The sequence below is a fragment of the Monodelphis domestica genome, chromosome 7 (genome assembly GCF_027887165.1).
Source record: "Monodelphis domestica isolate mMonDom1 chromosome 7, mMonDom1.pri, whole genome shotgun sequence".
NCBI classification, from domain to species: Eukaryota; Metazoa; Chordata; class Mammalia; order Didelphimorphia; family Didelphidae; genus Monodelphis; species Monodelphis domestica.
Window position 1 is genome coordinate 34,236,310 of NC_077233.1, and position 19,326 is coordinate 34,255,635.

General features: G+C 37.7%; 1 long non-coding RNA gene across 1 annotated transcript in view; it reads left to right on the plus strand.

Moving 5' to 3' along the window:
* The window catches only part of LOC103102109 (uncharacterized), a 128,078-nt gene that overhangs the window by 63,477 nt on the left and 45,275 nt on the right, over positions 1-19,326 (plus strand). Inside the window, exon 3 of the long non-coding RNA XR_008913373.1 lies at positions 14,346-14,405. This is a non-coding gene — a long non-coding RNA (uncharacterized LOC103102109). The remainder of the gene's footprint in view (positions 1-14,345; positions 14,406-19,326) is intronic.

The window sequence follows — 19,326 nt, forward strand, 5'->3', positions numbered from 1 at the left end:
GAGCCAGGCCTAGAGATGGAAGGTCCTAGGTTCAAATCTGGCCTCAGACACTTCCTAGCTATGTGACTAAGGGCAAGTCACTTAACCCTCATTGCCTAGCCCTTACCACTCTTCTGTCTTGGAGCCAATACTTAGTGTTGATTCTAAGATGGAAGGCAAGGGTTCAAAAAAATGAAAAATGAAAAAAATAATTAGACCAATACAGAACTCTACCAACTATGTATTACTTTGCTTCTTTTTCCATAGTGGCTCCCACATTGTCTTTTTCTACCTATTATTATCTTGGTCAATATAATGTGTATTTCTTTTTATTCTTGAATTTGAATAATCTTTTATATATTACCTGCAATTCTTTTTGAGATTTATTTCCTATATTTTAACAACTTCAGCTTTAGCAAATTGTCCTCTCATAGATTCATGTTCATTACTAATATATCTTGAATAACTGAATATTATGAGATTATTTTATCAAAGATATTTTTCCCAGATGGTGACTGCTTCATCAGATTTACTGCATTGATTTCATTAATGCAAAGCTTTTCAGTTTCTTGTAATCAATATCACCAATTGATCTTCTATGTTCTTAAAAAAAGTTTTCTCTGAACATAAAGATTTACAAAAACAAAGATTCTTAAGAAGTATAAAATGGTTCTTCCATATCAGAGCTCTTTCTTTTAGCAATCCATAAAATTTTGAAAATGTGAATGAGTTCAGCTCAACATGACCTCTTGATTACTTGTGGACTATGAATTTTCAATTGCATATTAGTTCATGGCCATATCAAAATTATAGAAGATTAAAAGCAGAATTTTTTCCTATTTAATTTTGTTTAATGAGTGAGAAAGCCTGCCATTTCCTGGCAGTCAGACAAGTGTTATAAAAATATGTCATCATAAGAAGCCTAGAATAAATACTCAGATCCTCAGGGTTGTTTATCATTGCTGAAATGGCTTCCCAAATTTTACAATAGTAACTCTTATTGGAAGGGAATGACTTGTTTGTATTACCCTAGGATGTCCTATCAAAACTTAATCTGATGAGCTCAACCTCATCTTTTGGCATATAACTAACTGAGTGTCATGTAGTTTAAATGGAACTCTAAATAGATTCCTTTATATAAAAACAGAAGAGAGACAAAGGAAAGAAGGCAGGAAGGCAGGAAAGGAAGGAAGGAAGGAAGGAAGGAAGGAAGGAAGGAAGGAAGGAAGGAAGGAAGGAAGGAAGGAAGGAAGGAAGGAAGGAAGGAAGGAAGGAAGGAAGGAAGGAAGGAAGGAAGGAAGGAAGGAAGGAAGGAAGGAAGGAAGGAAGGAAGGAAGGAAGGAAGGAAGGAAGGAAGGAAGGAAGGAAGGAAGGAAGGAAGGAAGGGAGGGAGGGAGGGAGGGAGGGAGGGAGGGAGGGAGGCAGGCAGGCAGGCAGGCAGGCAGGGAGGGAGGGAGGGAGGGAGGGAGGGAGGGAGGGAGGGAGGGAGGGAGGGAGGAAGGAAGGAAGGAAGGAAGGAAGGAAGGAAGGAAGGAAGGAAAAGAGGAAGGGAGGGAAGGAAGAAAAAGAAGGAAAGAAAATAGAAGGAAAGAGGAGAATCGTAAAGAAAGTTGGTATATATAAATTGAGGAAACACTAAATTTTGATATATAAATGTAATCAAATGTTATTTTAATGTAAGAAAAGATATGAGGATTTCTGAGGAGCATATAAAGGCATATGAATTGATGGAGAATGAAGTGATCACAGCTAAAAGAACTATGTAAATAATGCCTCCAATAACATAAAAGAAAAAACCCTAAAAATTAACTAATCTCAGACTACTCCATTGACCAGTTTTGACCCTGGAAAACAGATAATAATGGGACATTATTTCCTCCTTTTGTTAGAAAAGTGGTAGTTTATGGTTGCAAAATATTGGATACACTGTCAGATGTGGTTGTTTTATCCATTTTTCTCTTCCTATCAAATAAGGGAGAATTTGGGGCATTATATTTGATAATGATTCATGAATATTCAAAGGATCTTTGATTTCATCACTTTGCAACTTGTAACACTAAAGTCCACAACTCAGTCCATGAATGGGGATCCTACACAATTGTTGTCCATGTTCTTCCATGAAATCATCAAATGTGATCCACCCTGTGTGCTAAAGAACATTCTCAATCTCTCCAGACACTGAGAGTATACCAGTGGAGCACACTATCTATGAAATGACCAAAGTGTCAAAAAGACATCAATAAAAATAAAATAAGATCAAAGAACTAGCAAGCAGTGGTTAGGGAAAAAATGAGTTCAAAAAGTGTAATCAATATGCTAAAATGGTGCCCTTCTGGTCCTTCGCATAATATGATTTTTTAATCAATTTCTGATTTAAGTCAAAATGACAACTCCCCACAGCATCTCACACTGCACACCTCAGCATTCAGAAGAAAGCAGATGCCCCAAGTTCTGTGTCATTCAGTTTTCTTAAAATGCAGTGTGAATTCAGAGGCAAGGTGATACAAAAGGAAATCAGATGACTAGCATATATTTAGTACCTACTATGTGCCAGGCACTTTGTTAAACATTGGAGACCTAAAAGAAGGCAAAAGACAGTCCCTGCTCTCAAAGAGCTCTCAGTTTATTGGAGACATAAGTTGCCAACAACTATGTACAAACAATATATGCACAGTAGGACCTCATTTAACCCAAACTCAACACTTGAATTCAGTGGTATGTGATTAGCAATGGAAAAAAATAAATGCAGAAAAATAAATAACATAAACTTTTTAATTATTTCCTAATCTGTACCATTTTCCCAAACAACATAAAGTCTCACAGCAGTTCACCCAATCACATTCATTCTCACTCTGAGAAGTATTAGTATGCGTTATCACATTGTTTCACACCAAACATTAACTGCCATTTCACTCTTGGTCCAGAGTTGTAGTTTGTAGCAAGTCATTGTACTCATCAGAGCAGTGCTTCTCTTTGTTTCCCCCAAGTACATGAGTAACGATGATGGTAGCTCTAACAAGGCTAAGAAAATTTACAACATGTCTAGGGTATGTTTGGATAAGAAATATTTACAAGAGAACGGGGTTCACTATTATACATGATTTTCAACTTACATGAAGGGAGGGTCTTCGGAAGTTATTGCTCATATAAAACACTGTCCTAATGTACTTAATAAGTTGGAAAGCCTGCTAACTGACACTGGACTTGGAAGTTAGGAAGGACCTAAGTTCAAATCCCACCTCTGACATTTCTTAGTTCTGTGAGACCCACAGACAAGGTACTTGACTTCTCTGTGCCCTAGTGTCCAATATTGATAAAAATGGGTAGGAACAACAACTTGTATTACCTACCTCACAGTGGTTCTTTGCAGAATGAAACAAGATAATGGAAGTAATGTGTTTTGTAATCCTTAAAGACTTATATAAAATACCAGTTGTTGTTCTTATAGATATTTAAACCAGGTGGGTTTGGGATACAAATCACCAGACTTTGAACTAAATTAGATACAGATTATTCCATAATTTCATCAAAGAACAAAGACATCTGCTTCCTAGAGGAGCAACTTTGAATTTAGCAACTTTAAATAAAGCTTATTTGGGGAGAAATCAGATTTAATGGACAAATGCATATATGGAAGGGAATAAATGTATATTTATTAACAAACATAAGCAGATATGAAGTTGTTTAAGTAAATATTTTCGTTTGATCATAAAATGAGGGGACAGAACCATGATCATCATTATCAAAACACAGATTTAAGGATATTTCCCATAATCCCAAAGGATAAAAGAGGTCTAGAAATATGTGTACTGGTAAATTTTTAACAACCAGCTCTCTACAAAAAACGAATGCATGATACATTTTGAGTCTAATCTACATTATTAATATTTCTCCATCACTTTCTTGAATCCAGATAATTAATAACAATAAATTGAGCTCCGATTTATAAAATTTGCCTATTTCCAAGATGTGTATGTTCATACTGAAAATTTAACCAGTGTGCAAACTCCTGGCTAGAAGGGAACTTATAAATTATCTACCCCAACCTTCTCCTATTAATAAAAAGGAAACTCAGGCCCTGAGAAGTGAAGTGATTTGCCCAAGATTTCAGTCAAAAGTAAAGCTGGAATCAAGAGGTCTTTGGTTGTGTTTGGTTTAGGAAAGCAACCACCATACTCGTTTAATTAATAATGATTCACAGTATGGTATTGGCCCAATACACCTTTTAAAACACTTTTTCCTATGGCCCACATTTTGCTGTTATTGTTTGGGTTTTAGCCAGGAGATTCTGGCTTTACCCAGTGATCTGCTTGTTACTAGGCAGTGTTGGAGTTTTTACTTCCTTAGTCTGTGCTAAAAAGCAATTCAAGAAGACTTAAAATTCTCTTGAGGATTGATTTTATAGTTACAGTGAGAATAGACCGTGGGTACCAGCAGCCAATTTCTTTGGGCCATAAGAGAAGCAGCCCCAACAATGGAGGCACTGCACAAATGGTTTAAAGCTATTATTAAAACTGTTCACCATTGGGCATTATCATACTTCTCATTGTAAAGTGGTTTTTTTTTTTTAATATAGAAAACAATATTCCAGAGCTAATATTTTGGCAGTAATTTTTGTCCTCCATAATATACAAAGGCCACAGGTTCCCACTAAGGTTTGGATGGGTGGCAAGGTGTGTCCCTCATAGGAATGACAAGAACCAAACCTTCCCTTAAAGAGAGACACTTTGGAGATGTGGATAGAACTGTCCGCTGGCATCAGGAATATGGGGTCATAGTCCCCTCACAAGTTTTTAATAGCTCCGTGACTGTAGACAAGAATCAAAACTCTTTCTGCCTCCTATATGAAATGAGAGGGTTAGACTAGATGGCCTCTCAGGTCCTCCCAGCTCTCCAGGTTCCTTCCCACGATTCTTTCCCATCACTGGAATACACCAAGAAAGCCAGACTCTCCCTCAACTACAGAAGTAATAAACATGACAATAATAAATTTCCCTTCTGCAAGAAATCTTGGAATGTCGAATCGTATACTTGATTTGGCAGCAAGAAATTCTAGGTTCAGCCCTTGTATCCAGATCTTTCACTGCCTGTATGATCATGAGGAATGCATTGATTGAGATGTAGAACTGAAGCTTGGTAAAATTGCATGACCTGTCCCTGGCAGAGCTGCCTAGATAGAGAGTCAGACTCTAAGCAAGATCTTTTGCCTCCAAATACAGAGCCCTTCCCATTGCTCCCCTTTTTTGAACCTCAGCTACTCATTTGTAAAATGGGAAGAAAAATACTTGTGGTAAATATTTCCCAGAATACTTGTGACAATCAGGTGAGAGACTTAATCAATCAATCAATATTTATTAAGCGTTCACCCTGTTAGAGACACTGTGCTACATGAGTACTGGGGATACAAGGAAAGGTAAAAGATAGCCCCATATATATTGAACATATATAATAGTCTATATTAGATCTTATATATTCTGCAATTACATATAGGCAGCCAGCTAGCACAATGGAAAGAGAGCCGAACCTGAAGTCAAGAAGACCCAAGTTCAAAATTGACCACGGACATTTGCTAGCTGTGTGACCCTGAACAAGTTACTTAAACTCCGCCTTAGTTTCCCCAAATGACAAATGGGAATAATAATAGCCCTATTTCATAGGGATTGTTGTGAATATCAAATGAAATAATGTTAGTGTTTTAGGTGTTGAATAAGTGCTTGTTTTCTTCCCTTTTCCCCTCCTTAAAGAGATAAATACTGAGCCTATGATTTCACTGGGGTAGAGGACTCACAGATGAGAAAACTCCCACTACCAATACATACAGTCCAACACCTTTTCTGGAATTTATAATTTTAGAGTTTCCCACTAAGATGAATTGTCTTCTTGCCCAGGGTCCCACCATTAGTGTGCACCAGAGGTTGAACTTGAATCCAGGTCTCCCTGGCTCTGAAGCCTGCTCTCTCTCCATTAACCATGGGCTGCCTGAACCAAGGCCAATATCAGGCCCGTTTGGTGGCAATCATACTGCTATTCCTGATACTGGCCCTATATGTAGCACATAGGGAAACCTGTTCCCTTCCCCAAAGGAAGTCAAGACAGACCGCAAACGCACATAGATAGGAGAGATGCATCCAAGAAAAAGAAAAGGGGAAAAATGTTTGTGCCTTCATTCCATCTGGCACATGAGCAGAATAGAAGGAAACTTATTTGGGTAAATGTTGGACTCTGACCATCCACCATGACAAAAAGCCCAGAGACCTTTCCCTTAAGAAGTCAAAGGAAACTACACATGTATGTATACACAACACACTGGAGACAGACACATGCACACAGGAGTGCTAAGCTTTCCATGTAGCACCCTGAAAAAACCTGGTCCTTTCCCAAAAGGAAGTGAAGACAGACCGCGCACACACACGGATAAGTGTTTGTGCCTTCCTTCCATCTGGCACATGAACACGAGAGGAGGAAAATGATTTGGGGAAATGCTGCTTATCCCCCCAACCCCCCTCAGTTATACTAGAGCTAGATGTACCCAAACTATAGAGGGGAAAATCATTGCCAAATTTGCCTCCAAAATGTCACTTTCAATATAAAGTTCATGATGAAATGCATGTTAATACCCACTGGTGAGTGGTTTTTATGACAGCTTTAAAATGTTTGTGTGTGCGGAGTCTCTATGATTAGTGTTGTTTCTTGTACGGAAGAAGGAAACTGGCTGCTAGGGCAGCCCCGTTTACTTTGCCTGTGAAACAGAACCTTTTTTGTAGTAACCATTGGTAATTATTAACCACAGTCTTACCAAAGAAACCGTTTGGGGGCCAAGGTCCTCCTCTCTCAGGCAGCCAGCACACTTTCCATTCCAGAGTTGTCTGTGAAATGTCAGGCATCAGGAAGAGGTTGGGAGGGAGAGGGGTTGAGGGCTGTTTTCTTTTCTTTTTTGGTAGAGGGATTTCTGGTGACCCTTCGACATCTACACTGTGGGTGACCACCTACTCTGCCACACATGAGGACAGCCCTGATGATAATGGGATTTTTAAAAAATTCTATTACCAAAAGATTTCATATTAGGGGGAACAGGGGTGGTTTGGAAGGCGTAATAACTAGCATTTTATCATGCTTAAAGTTTATAATTATTATCACCTTTTATCCTCAACCTGGGAGCCAAATGCTCTTATTATCCCCGTTTTAGAGATGTGGAAATTCAGGTAGACAAACCGTTACACAAGTATTAGGTATCTGGTCTTAGGCTAGACAAGCTCAGGGAATCTTCTAGTTCTAGTCCTCTAGCCACTGTCTTGCCTCACTGGCTATGATCTCCAAACCTCCTGATGAAGTATGACCCATAGGAGCCTAGATTTAGAGTGGGAATGGAATCTTTGAGGCCATGGAAGCCCAGAGTTGAAGAGATTTGCTCAGTGTCACACAGTGAGTGAGAATGTAAGCCAAGCTTTGAGTTTAGACTTCCTGACTCCAACACATCCATTATACTTCTTCCAAAACATAACTTCGATGAACTCTGACGTGTTTTCAAAATAAAGAGGATTATCTTTGAGAAATTGGGTGGTGCTTTTAGCAATCCCAAATTTCTTGATGGAACAAAGGCCACTGTTTTGTCCTATCTCTTCCCTCCTGGACTAGATCTGGGAAATCATGGGTATGTGGAGTGCCCACCATTTAGAACCATAGAGAGGTGCCTGTTGGCACATGGAGGTTTATAACTTGCGCAATATCACATAGCCATTTTATCAGAGGTGGGACTGAAACCTAGACCTCCCTGTTTTAATCAATCAATTAGCAAATTCTTAAGGTCATGAATACATGGAAGTATTGAGGTAAATTTGAGAAGAGGAGTTCTTAACTTTAGAATGAATGGTAAATTTCAAAGGATTCCTGAATGTGGCTGTAAAAAAAATGAGTTATTTATTATAATTTGTTAGATTTAAAATAGTTTTGAGCATTAAATAGTTGTAGATAAGAGAGTGGAAGCCATACACTGTGATAATTAAAATGTTTGGAAGCAAGGGAAATATATAACAATTATGACCGCTGAAATATGTTTTCTACTGTGTCTTGGTTTTATGTAAATATAAGATGGTCGCCAGGGAATATATTCCCAATTTATGAATATGCCCAAGCCAACTGGGTTTTATAGAGAAATTTAATTTATAATACACTGATTAATCAATAGAAAAAGGGAGAAAGTAAGAAAGGAATAAGAATGAAGGGTGAAGGGTCTCAAGCCAATAAGGCCTAGACCTCAGTCCTAAGAGATAAATCAGTCAGTTGGTTTTATCACCCACCCAAGATCTCTCTAGGTAAAGCTTCTCATGCCAACCTCAGGTCCAACTTCAAGAGAGCCTCCTTTCAAGAAATGTTTCCAGAGAATTCTCCTCCTGACTCCTCCTGAGTTCTCCTTCCACAGCCTCCTTCAAGACCTCTCCAGGAGCTCTCCCTCCAGGACCTCTCTCCTCTCAGCCCTCCTTCAGAGCATCCCCTCTATCTTTAAGCCAAAAATCTAAGTTCCCTCCCCTCAGTTCTCCCATCTACCAATCACTGTCGATGTCTCCCCTGTGCCAATGGTGGCTCTAGCTTAACCCAGGACCGCCCAGAGGTCTGCCACCTTTGCACATGTCTGTTGAAGGTCATATTCTCAAATAATTAAATCTTGATCTTTGCTGCAGCCCTTCCTAAATCCTGTTACTCTGAGTAGGGTGGAGATTGTAGTTTCTAAGACCTGGTTCTGTCATTCCAAGTATCTCTGTTGTATCAATTCTAAAATCAATCATGACTCAAAGAACTTCCTGTTCTATGCTTAAGCATAGGTCAAAGCCCTTTCCATTGTTTAGCAAAAGGTTTCTGTCCTAAAGTAGTCTTAAATAGGGAGGAGAAGGATCCTCCCATGCCAAGGAGTTTCATATTCCAATAGAGTTCTTACTATCAGTAGGAGATTTTTTTAAGTATGAAATTTCCCAATCGGGAAATTTCCAACATTCATAAGTCTAAGAAATTTTAAGGTTTACAAATTAAAAATATTTTTCTGAGAAGTCCATTAATTTAAGAGATCCATGGCATGAACAAAATGAAAAACCTTGGTTCTAGAGTCTTCTTTAAATATTTGGATGTTTCTATGACCTTTAACACATTTTAATTGATTGGCTAAGGCAGAAGACATGGGTTCAAGCCCCAGCTATGATATTCTGTATGTTATCTTGGAAAATACTTAATAAGTGCCTAAGGGCCTCACAAGCAGTGCTCTAGGACTCTACATTATTAAGTAGATAATGGTCTACACTAGGAGTTCCCCATGCCAGTGATTTCACAATTCAAGTCCCAAGAGAAAAAAGAGGTAGTATAGTGTAGTAAATAAGGCACTAGACCTAGAATAATAAATACCTGGATTTAAATCTCACTTCATGCAGTTACTGTATCAGTGATATTTATCAATTCACTTAACTTTCCTCTGCCCCAGTTCCCGCTTCTGTATACAAAGTGATTGGACTGGAGGGCTTCTAAGACTTGTTCCAAATATAAATTGATGTCCCTACTCATCAGTTCTTAAGTTTTGACCCTAATACTCAGCTCTTAATCTTTGATCCAAATAATTTGAGTTTCCTCAAAATAAAGCAAAAGAAGGACCCAGAAGGAGGCTCTGCCAATAGTGCAGAGTAGCTAACAAACTTGCATCCCAAAGGGCCAAACTTCCTAGACTATTCCTGGCTTTCACAAACAGGACATGACATCAGATCCATAAAAGTAAACTCAAAACCCCATAGAAACTTATCCAATCAACTCCTGACATTGATTTAAATAATAATATGGGGAATCTAATTAGGTCCTGGTTTCCTCGTTTCATCCCATCAATTGCCTGTCTTTCTAAAAATGTGATCTAAAGAATACTAAGGCAATCAATTGAAAAATGAAAAATCAGTTAATAAATCAATTATATTGTCTACCAGAAGCCAAAGAAGAGGATACTTGAATTTTTCACAGAACGGCATCTTAGAACAGTTATAGTCTCCCTGATCTGACCACATACATAGTTGGTCCATAACTGTAAGATGAAAGGAAACTCTTGTACTCAGACTCTGCAACCCAAGATCTAAAAGCCCAAGGGCAGCTGTTAAAGTAGAGGGAGAAAAGAAGAAAGATAGTCCCTCAGGTAACAAAAGAGGGTTTGCTAAATCACAAGACAGGTTTCCTTGGACTTTGGATTCTTTCTTTCTTTTTTTTTAATGCTTTATTGTTTTCTAGAAACGAGCATGTTTGTGTCTCTTCCAGGAAATACAGAGTTTATTTTTAAATAATCCTTATTACTTAAAAACTCTGATCAACATAATGACCAACAATGGTAGCAGTAGACAGAGGATGAAGAATGCCACCCATTTCCTGACAAAGAGCTGATAGTCTCAATGTCATATAAGACATATATTCTCACACATGGCAAATGTAAGAATTTGTTTTGCTTGGGAAGGCGTATTTACTACAAGGTTTTTGTTTGTTTTCCCCAGGGGGGAATTAGGAAGATAGAAAATTATTGCTCATTAAGTGAAAAAAAAATTGTAATCCTTTCTTAAATTGTGCTCCTTTGTATTTTCCTGAAAATAAATTGCCTATCTGTATATTGCAATTCACTATCCCTCTGAGTGACCAGAGAAAAGCCACACTGCCTAACCTGTGCCCCACACTCTTCCTCTCCCAACCTCATTCCCCACCAACTTCCAACAAAGCCAATGGCACCTGCATAGTGTTTCTGGTTGGACAGTTCCCACTTTGGACTAAGCAAACAAGGAATCATCTATTCAACAATGAATATTCAATAGTGGTTCTCTTTTGGGCAGAACCCAGCAAGAAGAGGAGGGGGTAAGAATATTCCTTTTCTTCTTCTTTCCCTCTAGGGTTTTGTGATTCCCCCTTGAAAGAGGTCAGAGGAGGCTCTGCAGGAAGGCCAGCCACACACTTCAAGAATATGCTTTAGTCTCTTTATGTATATTAGAACAATTAACATCTAGGCTCAGTATACAAAGTCCTCTCTCCCCTTTTATGTTTTAGTTCTTAAAATTCCCAGAATAGTGTACAGTAAAACTGTTCACTTGAGAAATTAAGTACCGTATGTGATAAGACAGTTGGGTGAAATTTTTAAGCTGTCATTAAAAATGATTATAATTAGGACAAACTACAAGAAAATGCTTTAAAATTGAGACCCGAGTGAATTAAAAATTAAGGGATATATTATGTATTATCATGTTGAAGGGCTGGGATTTATACATGTAACTCCCATTAACACTAATGTGAGTTGCATGCATAAATCCCCCCATACTGAGATGAGAAGACACTCCTTTCATATGTTTCCCCTGCCTGCACTACCCAGGACTTTGCCGTATGGTAGCATGATAAGCAGCATTTTGCTGTGGAGAGAGACAGAAAACGTGTTTCCACGTCTCAACTCTGCTGCCTGCATGACCTTGGGAAACATTTTGAAGCTCTCTGAGACTCAGTTTCATTAACTGTAAAGTAAGGAAGAGGTATCAAAGTGCCCACTCCAGGGCAGCAAACAGCCCACAAAATGCCAAAGTACAGATCAAATTAGATTAAAATGTAATTGAGAAATGTCTAATAACGTAATTAAAAATAGAACAAAGACGATGTGAATTTGTGGTTTTCTAAGTTGATGTGAGGCTGGCAGGAATCTAGTTCTCTTTAAGAATGACACCTCTGGACTAGATGATCTTTAAGGTCATCTACAAACCACAAGGGTCCTCCAGCCAGATCATATGGACTTGTGAGAGCTCACTGTTCTTGTCAGCATAAGCATTTATATCTTAGAAAAAGGGCAAATGATAACAAACAAATGAGGGCTTTCGTTCAGTCAATTGTCTAAATGAAAGAAAGTGATATAGAGAATGCTACTGTGCATATTAAACCCCAAATGTGTCTTGAGCAATTTCCCCCCCAGAGGCAAAAATCTAGGACTCAATAATAGGAATCTGTGCTTCTGTCAAGATACAGTTTACCTTTACAGTCACACATCAGATCTTTTAACATGAAATTGTGTCTGCCCAGAATATTGGACAATGGACAAGAAATATCATCCATGAAGTTGTTCTATTTTTGTTTGGGGAGATTGTTATTTTTCTGTGTGTGTATATATATATAGAAAGAGTCAAAAGAGTCAAAGGGTCAAAGAGAAGTAGAGTATTCTAATGACTTTATGGAATGAAGGTTTGCTTATAGACTTTACTTTTCCTCTTTCCTTCCTCTGGGTCTGTCCTTTATTACTCTACTCCTTTCTTCTTTTCTCTCTTTCTTCCTCCCATCCTTCCTTCTTCCTTGCCTTCATTTCTTCCTTCCCTCCTTTCTGCCCTTCCTTCCTTCTGTCTTTCCTTTCTTCTTCCCACACTATCTCCCTCTTTCTTTTCCTTCCTTCCTTTCCTTTTTCTTTCCTCATTGACCAAGGAAAATCCCAGGATGGAAATTCTCTCCCCAAAGAAAATGAGCATTTCTTAGAGACTTGCCTAAGGCACAGGTATGTGAAATGACTTATCCACAGTTTTAGCCAAAATATATCAAAGGTAGAACTTGAACACAGCCCTCTATCCACTATATACACTGATCCATGATTTCCATATTTCTTATGGAAAGTTAATATACTTTTAATAAACCAAACAATAAATCAACAAATACTGATTTAAAGTCTATTATTAGAGCCATAACTTAGGGATAACTTGGCATAACTTAGCAGCTGTGGTCCGACCTAAAGCAGGTAGAGCTTACAACTTTATTCTTTCAGGAGCTTAAAGAAAAACAGCCTGATGAACAAGAATAATTAGCTAAAATTGGAACCAACTAAGTGGACTCCTTGTGTGACCGCCTGCCTTGTCCTATGTTTTGTGACCTGTGTGTGCTTTGTGGTACTTGCTTCTGGTAAAGGAATTACTAGATATGGTTTGAATTCTGCTTGGTGCTATGAGCACCAAGGCATCACTGAGCAACATGAAGAGTAGGAACTAGGGTTGTGACTTAATTGGTTTAGGTAACGCCTGAATGAGGAAAGTCTGCCAAAACAGGTCAGCATCTGGTTATCAATCCATTTTAGTCCTAAGGGGTACTTAAAGAGGGCAGCTAGGTGGTTCAGTGAATAGAAAGCCAGGCCTGGAGACAGGAGGTCCTGGGTTCAAATCTGATGTCAGATACTTCCCATCTGTGTGACCCTGGGCAAGTTACTTTTTTTTTTTTAACCCTTACCTTCCATCTTGGAGTCAATACTGTGTATTGGCTCCAAGGCAGAAGAGTGGTAAGGGCTAGGCAATGGGGGTCAAGTGACTTGCCCAAAGTCACACAACTGGGAAGTGTCTGAGGCCAGATTTGAACCTAGGACCTCCTATCTCTAGGCCAAGCTATCAATCCATTGAGCTACCCAGCTGCTCCCTAGCAAGTTACTCTTAACCCTGATTGCCTAGCCCTTGCTGATTGGCCTTAAAATTGATACTAAAACTGAAAGTAAGGGTTATTTTTTTTAAGTTACTAAGAGCATTAAGAGATTAATTGACTTGTCCAGGTCATATCACTGGTATGTGTCAGACATGGCTCATGAATTCAAGTCTTTCTTGCTCATATCAAAGTCTAGTTCTTTAGCCACTAGACTATACTGTTTATGACATGGAGAAACACTATACATAATTATAATTTGAATTTCAAATTCATGTAAGTGAAAAGAAAAGGTTGTACAACAAGTGCTTTGTGCCCTAAGTAAATTTTAAAATATAGCATATAAAAGTAATTTTTTTCTGATTTTTTGGCACAAAGCTAATTAGTAAAAAAAATAATCTGTGTTGCTTAGTGGATCTTCCTAAAAGGATTTGCAAAGGGTTTAATGTAAATAATAAGTTCTTCTCTTCTAAAAGAATGCCAAAGGAAGCAGTGTGGTAAGGCTACTAAAGTTTTTTGCATTCCTGGGTGAGCTTGTGTCCTCCCACCCCCAGGTCTGCAAGAGGTTTTCTGATCTTAACAAAAGCAAAAACAAACTCTTGCATATTGTTTTCCAGAGAGCATAAAATCAAATTTTCCACCCCAATTAACACTGTCTTTATAAACCCAGTAGCATCTCTGATAATTCAAGTAAACGGCAGGGTTGAGCTTTTTTTCCCCTTTATTTGTTTAGAAATGAAATATTGGGTTTTGGAAATGTACACGATGTGATTAGATTCTGCCATGCTTAACACTGCTTAACATTATCACTGCTTAAGAATGTATTAAGAGTTCTTGATCATGCAGTCCATGGCTCTATAAGTCCATCCATAATATCATTTTTTAAGCTCAGACATTTAGATCTGGAAGGAACAATGAAGGTAATGTAGTTCCTCATTTTACAGATGAGAAGCCTGGGTCCTTAAAGAAATGAAGTATCCCATCCAAGATTATCAAGCTCTTAGGTGAGTAGCCCGGGTTCGAGGTCAAATCTTCTGATTCCAAATCCAATGTTTCCAAATACAGACAAGATGATTTAGCCATTGGCCTATTTGCTGACCCTCACATGCAAAACTCCACTTTCTGTCTCTGGGTCTTTGCACTGACTGTCCCCCATTCTTTTAGTGTTTTTGATACTTCCTTTTATTGACTTCTCTAAAGACAATTCAAATCTGACTTTCAGCAAGAGACTTTTCTCAACCATCTAATTCCTTTACCATTGAGATTACCCTACATTGGCTCTGTATATATCATATATATATATATGTGTATATATATATATATATTTAGTTATTTGAATGTCTGGCTCCTCCTTTAGAATATGAGTTTCTCTATATATCTACTGCTTAGTACAGTGCCCAGAACTGAGTAAACGCTTGAATAAATTCATGATGACTCACAAAGCAATGATCATTTGATTTTTTTAGATAAGAGATTTTTGCCCAAAAATGATAAAATTAATCATTTTGAAGATCTAAAAATTTTTTAATGAATAAATTAATAAATCGTTGAATCTGGATTGTGCCCAACTGGGCCAATCAAAGAAATCTATGAAAACTGATTTCTTAAATTCATATGATTCAGTTGATTTTTCTCAAACTAATAATATATGAGTTTGACAAGAAAAGTCAAGTCAATTATATAATATTATGACCCCTATTAGGTATGACTCTATTAATAATATCTTTCTTGGGCCTTTATGAACACATGCCCCCTTCTAGAATGATCAGATATTATTAGATTAGTTCAGGTAATGGCAATTAAAACTATCTCCTTTGTGTGGGCCCTGTAAGGACTGAAATTCTCAAGAGGCAATATTTCTTAATTTTAAATTAATTTCTTAATTAATTGGTCAAGATATGGATTGTGGAAGGGAAAACTAAAGCAAGTTCTGGACTTTCTGCCACTGAGTTGGAACAAACAACAGGGGGACTATTAGAGAGAGAAGATATTGAAAAGACTGACAGTTTGTGGGGGAAGGGGCAACTGGGAGTGGTAGCTGGTCTTGTGACTAGCACTTTCTTCCTGACCCTGGAAGTGGAAGGAGCTCTCTCCTGGTCTCTGCATAGAAGTGCCACTATTTTCCTGATTTTCCCAACTGTGTGCTCTCCCTGGATTCCTATGATCATGTCACCAACAAAAGGACTTAAGGGAAGCAGTTAACTATGAGGCTGGTCTTTAGGGGCGTCATCCTGAAGAGACAGGCCCACCCAGCTCTGAAGGCCAGAACTTTTCTTCCTCTCACTGTCTACTGCTCAGACTTTTGAAATTAAGAAAACTAGCACAGATATAGTATAGACAAGAATAAGAGAAACCCTCTACCAGCCTGTGAGGCCAGAGACCTGTACTTTAAGTTAGTTCAAGATGACTGCTTAGCTCACCTTAATCAAGGCTTACTATGGCTGTCAATCCTTTTATCCTTATCAAAGACAAACGATGCCAACCCATTTTCAGACCCTGAGGAAGAAGTTGGATGTAGCATAAGTTTGGAATAAAGCTGTTTTAGTCTTTCCTTGGTGGAACTAAGGAAATAATTTATTTCACAATCCATTATTAATTTTCCACAGCCCCTAACAGGGGGAAATTCCCTCTGCCAGTCTGTCATACAAATCCAAAAACAAGCCTAGGAAAATCAAGGCAGTCTCAATCATGCCATGAGTATAATCCTACTCATCAAGATCTATACAAATATGGATATCTATCCTAGTCGACACCCTCCAATTACAAGTTGGAACTTCTAAGGATACTAAAAGAGAACCAACACTCCTAGGTGATAAAATGTATATTATTTGCAGAAAGTTGGAAATTCCAATACACATTCATCATTTAGAGACTGAAATCATTTAGAGACTGAAGCAAATGCCAGCTCTTCTAGGAAGACATCCCCATTCTCTAGTCAAACCTTGCCATAGATCTTTTATTGCATCTCTCTAAAACAATTCTAATATAACAGGCTTATTTTTTGTATTTTAATTATCTGTGTATTCATTATGTCCTCCTATGAGACTACAAGTTGCATGAGACAAGTTCAATGCTATATCTAAATTTTGGATAGCTCCTAAAACCAGATAATATTTGGAAAATACAAAGTTTAAGTAAATTGACTATACATTTATGTTAAGAAAAAAGGCATGGACAGAAGAGGCTGATTTATTCCTTTTAATCACTGAGTAAATGAGAATTGGTTCAGGTAATTCTCATATATTGATACTGTGTGAGGAAGGGTATTTCAACAGTGTTAGTCATCTTCTCACTGAGACCAAAAGTTCCTTGAGGTCACAAGTAACATCTTATTCCTTTCTTATTCTTCATAGTGACAAATTTATAATAGATGCCAAACAATGTTTGATGAATTTTAGAAAATAACATGAAAAACTGAAAATTCAGCCTATTCCTTGCATTTAATTTTTCAGTCTTACTTGGGAGACAAAACATCCTCACATGGAAAATCAAAACTTATTAAACAAATGCAAATTGCAAAGTAGAAATTTAAGATAGCATTGAATAGTTCTTGGATTATCAAAGTAAGATGGCAGACCTGGGTTCAAGGTCAAGTTTTGCTTCCATTTGACCTGGACAAGTCATTTAACTTCCCTGTTATCACTTATGAAATGAGGAGGTTGGGATAGAGAGTCTCTAAAGACCCTCTAACTCTAACTCTACATCTAGGATCCTTTGGTTCATTAGGGAAGGCCTCCTGAGAACTGAAGTTTGGCCTGAATTCTGAATGAGTTGTTGAAGGGCTACAGAAAGCATTCCTTGTGAGACCTAATCCAGTGATTCAAAGTCCTTGCATCATTTCTCATGGAATAGATTACAAAAATTGGAATTTGGGGAGTACTTCCTTAGCAGTAAGACTGGCCCATGAAATTAACTCAAATCCTTCTCCCTATATGAACGTCATCTTCATTCTTGGTGTTTTAATTCCATGAGGCATTTTCAGGTTCCTCATAGCACTGCTATCTATTCAAATTGAAGAAGAGGGAGATCTGGACATGAAGCTAAAACTGGTTGTTGATGTGTTTGTCTACCAGCTCACTGTTTGCTAGAAATGCCCATGAGCTCTTGGGACCAAGGAGGTGGTAGATATTGCTATTTATCTGGCAAGATTCTCATTCAAAAATGCTACATTATAGATCTAATTTTCTATAGTTGGAGGATATTTTCCAACTCTTGCATTTGGATTTGGCTGGGTATAAGCATCTTACAGGGGTTTCAGGCTTATTGATACCCGTCATTTCAATAACCTTTTCAACTTGCTATAAAATATGCCATCTCATTTTGGCCTCCCAACAATTTTATGAGGTAGGTACTCCCATTTTCATTTTATAGATGTACAGAATGAAGTTTAGAGGGGATAAGCTATCAGAAGTGGAATTAGAACCCTGAGCTTCCTGGTACAAGAGTTCTCTACAACACTTGATGTAGCCATTCAACTTTCCTGATTTCAATATCCTTTTTACCATAAAAAGACTCAATGGAAGTTAATTCCCTTTACATACCTGAGATGAATCTTCTTAATGTCTTATACATACAGTGCTACCCTGGGCAAGTCGTGGAAATTCTTAGTGACCCAAGCAATTCTTTAGTTAGACCTCACTGACTCCCTTAATACTGCAGCAAAATATAATGATAAAAGTGCAAAATTTGTAGACACAATCCATAATTCAAATTGCTTTTCTGATATCTGCTTGGATCTCTAGTGATCCCCCTATCTCTGGGCCTCAGTTTCCTTGTTTGTAAAATTAGAGAGTAGGAACAGATGACCTGTCAGACCCCTAATATAGCTAGCTGGTACAATGGATAGCAACCTGTACTTGCAATCAGGAAAAGCTGAGTTCAAATCCTTCCTTGGATACCTCCTAGCAATATGACCCTGGAAAAGTCACTTATACTAGATCTCTATTTCCTCAATTGTAAACTGAAGGTATGAGGCTAAGTGGTCCTGAAAGTCCCTTCCATGTCTTCATCTCTGATCTTTATAATCTCTAAATTTATGATTCCATAAACATGTACAGTATTTTTAAACATCTGGGCAACCAGCTGAAATTTTGTTCTTTATCCAGATTCTTGGCATAAAATACATAGAGAGCCTAGGATTCCCCCAAGAAAAAAATGGAAGAGTTGAAAAATATACTGAAACTGAAAAAGGTAGATTCAAAAAGCAGCATATTTCCAAAGGGTTTCTTGCCAAGAAGAAGGCCTAAAAATTAGGAAGCGTCCAAAGCATTTCAACTTTGAAATTAAAGCCAAAATTGTGATTTCCTAAGTAACTAAAATTAGAAGCGCTATTTTGCATACAATTTCAAGAAACATTACCTGTACCTTTTTTTTTCCTTTGAAAGTTTTGTTTTATGGCCATAGTGTGTATAAGTTGCTTGCTCTGATTTGTCCAGTGTAATAAGGTTTGGGGCATTGAAGAACTATTTTCTGCAAATAGTCTTCAAAAGTTGTTACTCATTTAAAAGTACCAGATGAAGATCTACTGTATGTGGGCCAGACTGGTACAATATGAATTTTAAAGCCTTTCAAATCCAATTACTTTTAATAACTTCGTTTCCCAAACTACAATAAATCATCTATATAGGAAAGTTACAGAATTTAAATATGAATAGAGGTGGAGGATGATAGTATATCACTAGGACTCGCTATTTCTGTTATGTATAGTTCTGTTTAACATATTTAAAGGGAAACCTTATTAATTTGGATTCTACTAATTCACAATTTGTGATCCTTCATATAGGAGCTGGGCTGAAGTCTATATTTTAGAGGCAGTGTCTTTCATAGTTAGGGCAAAATAATAGTATGTCTAAAATTGGAGGGGAAATGTTTAGAGTACTTGGGAACAAATCTCAAGTCCTTTAGAAAGAGCTCTTTGCATTCATC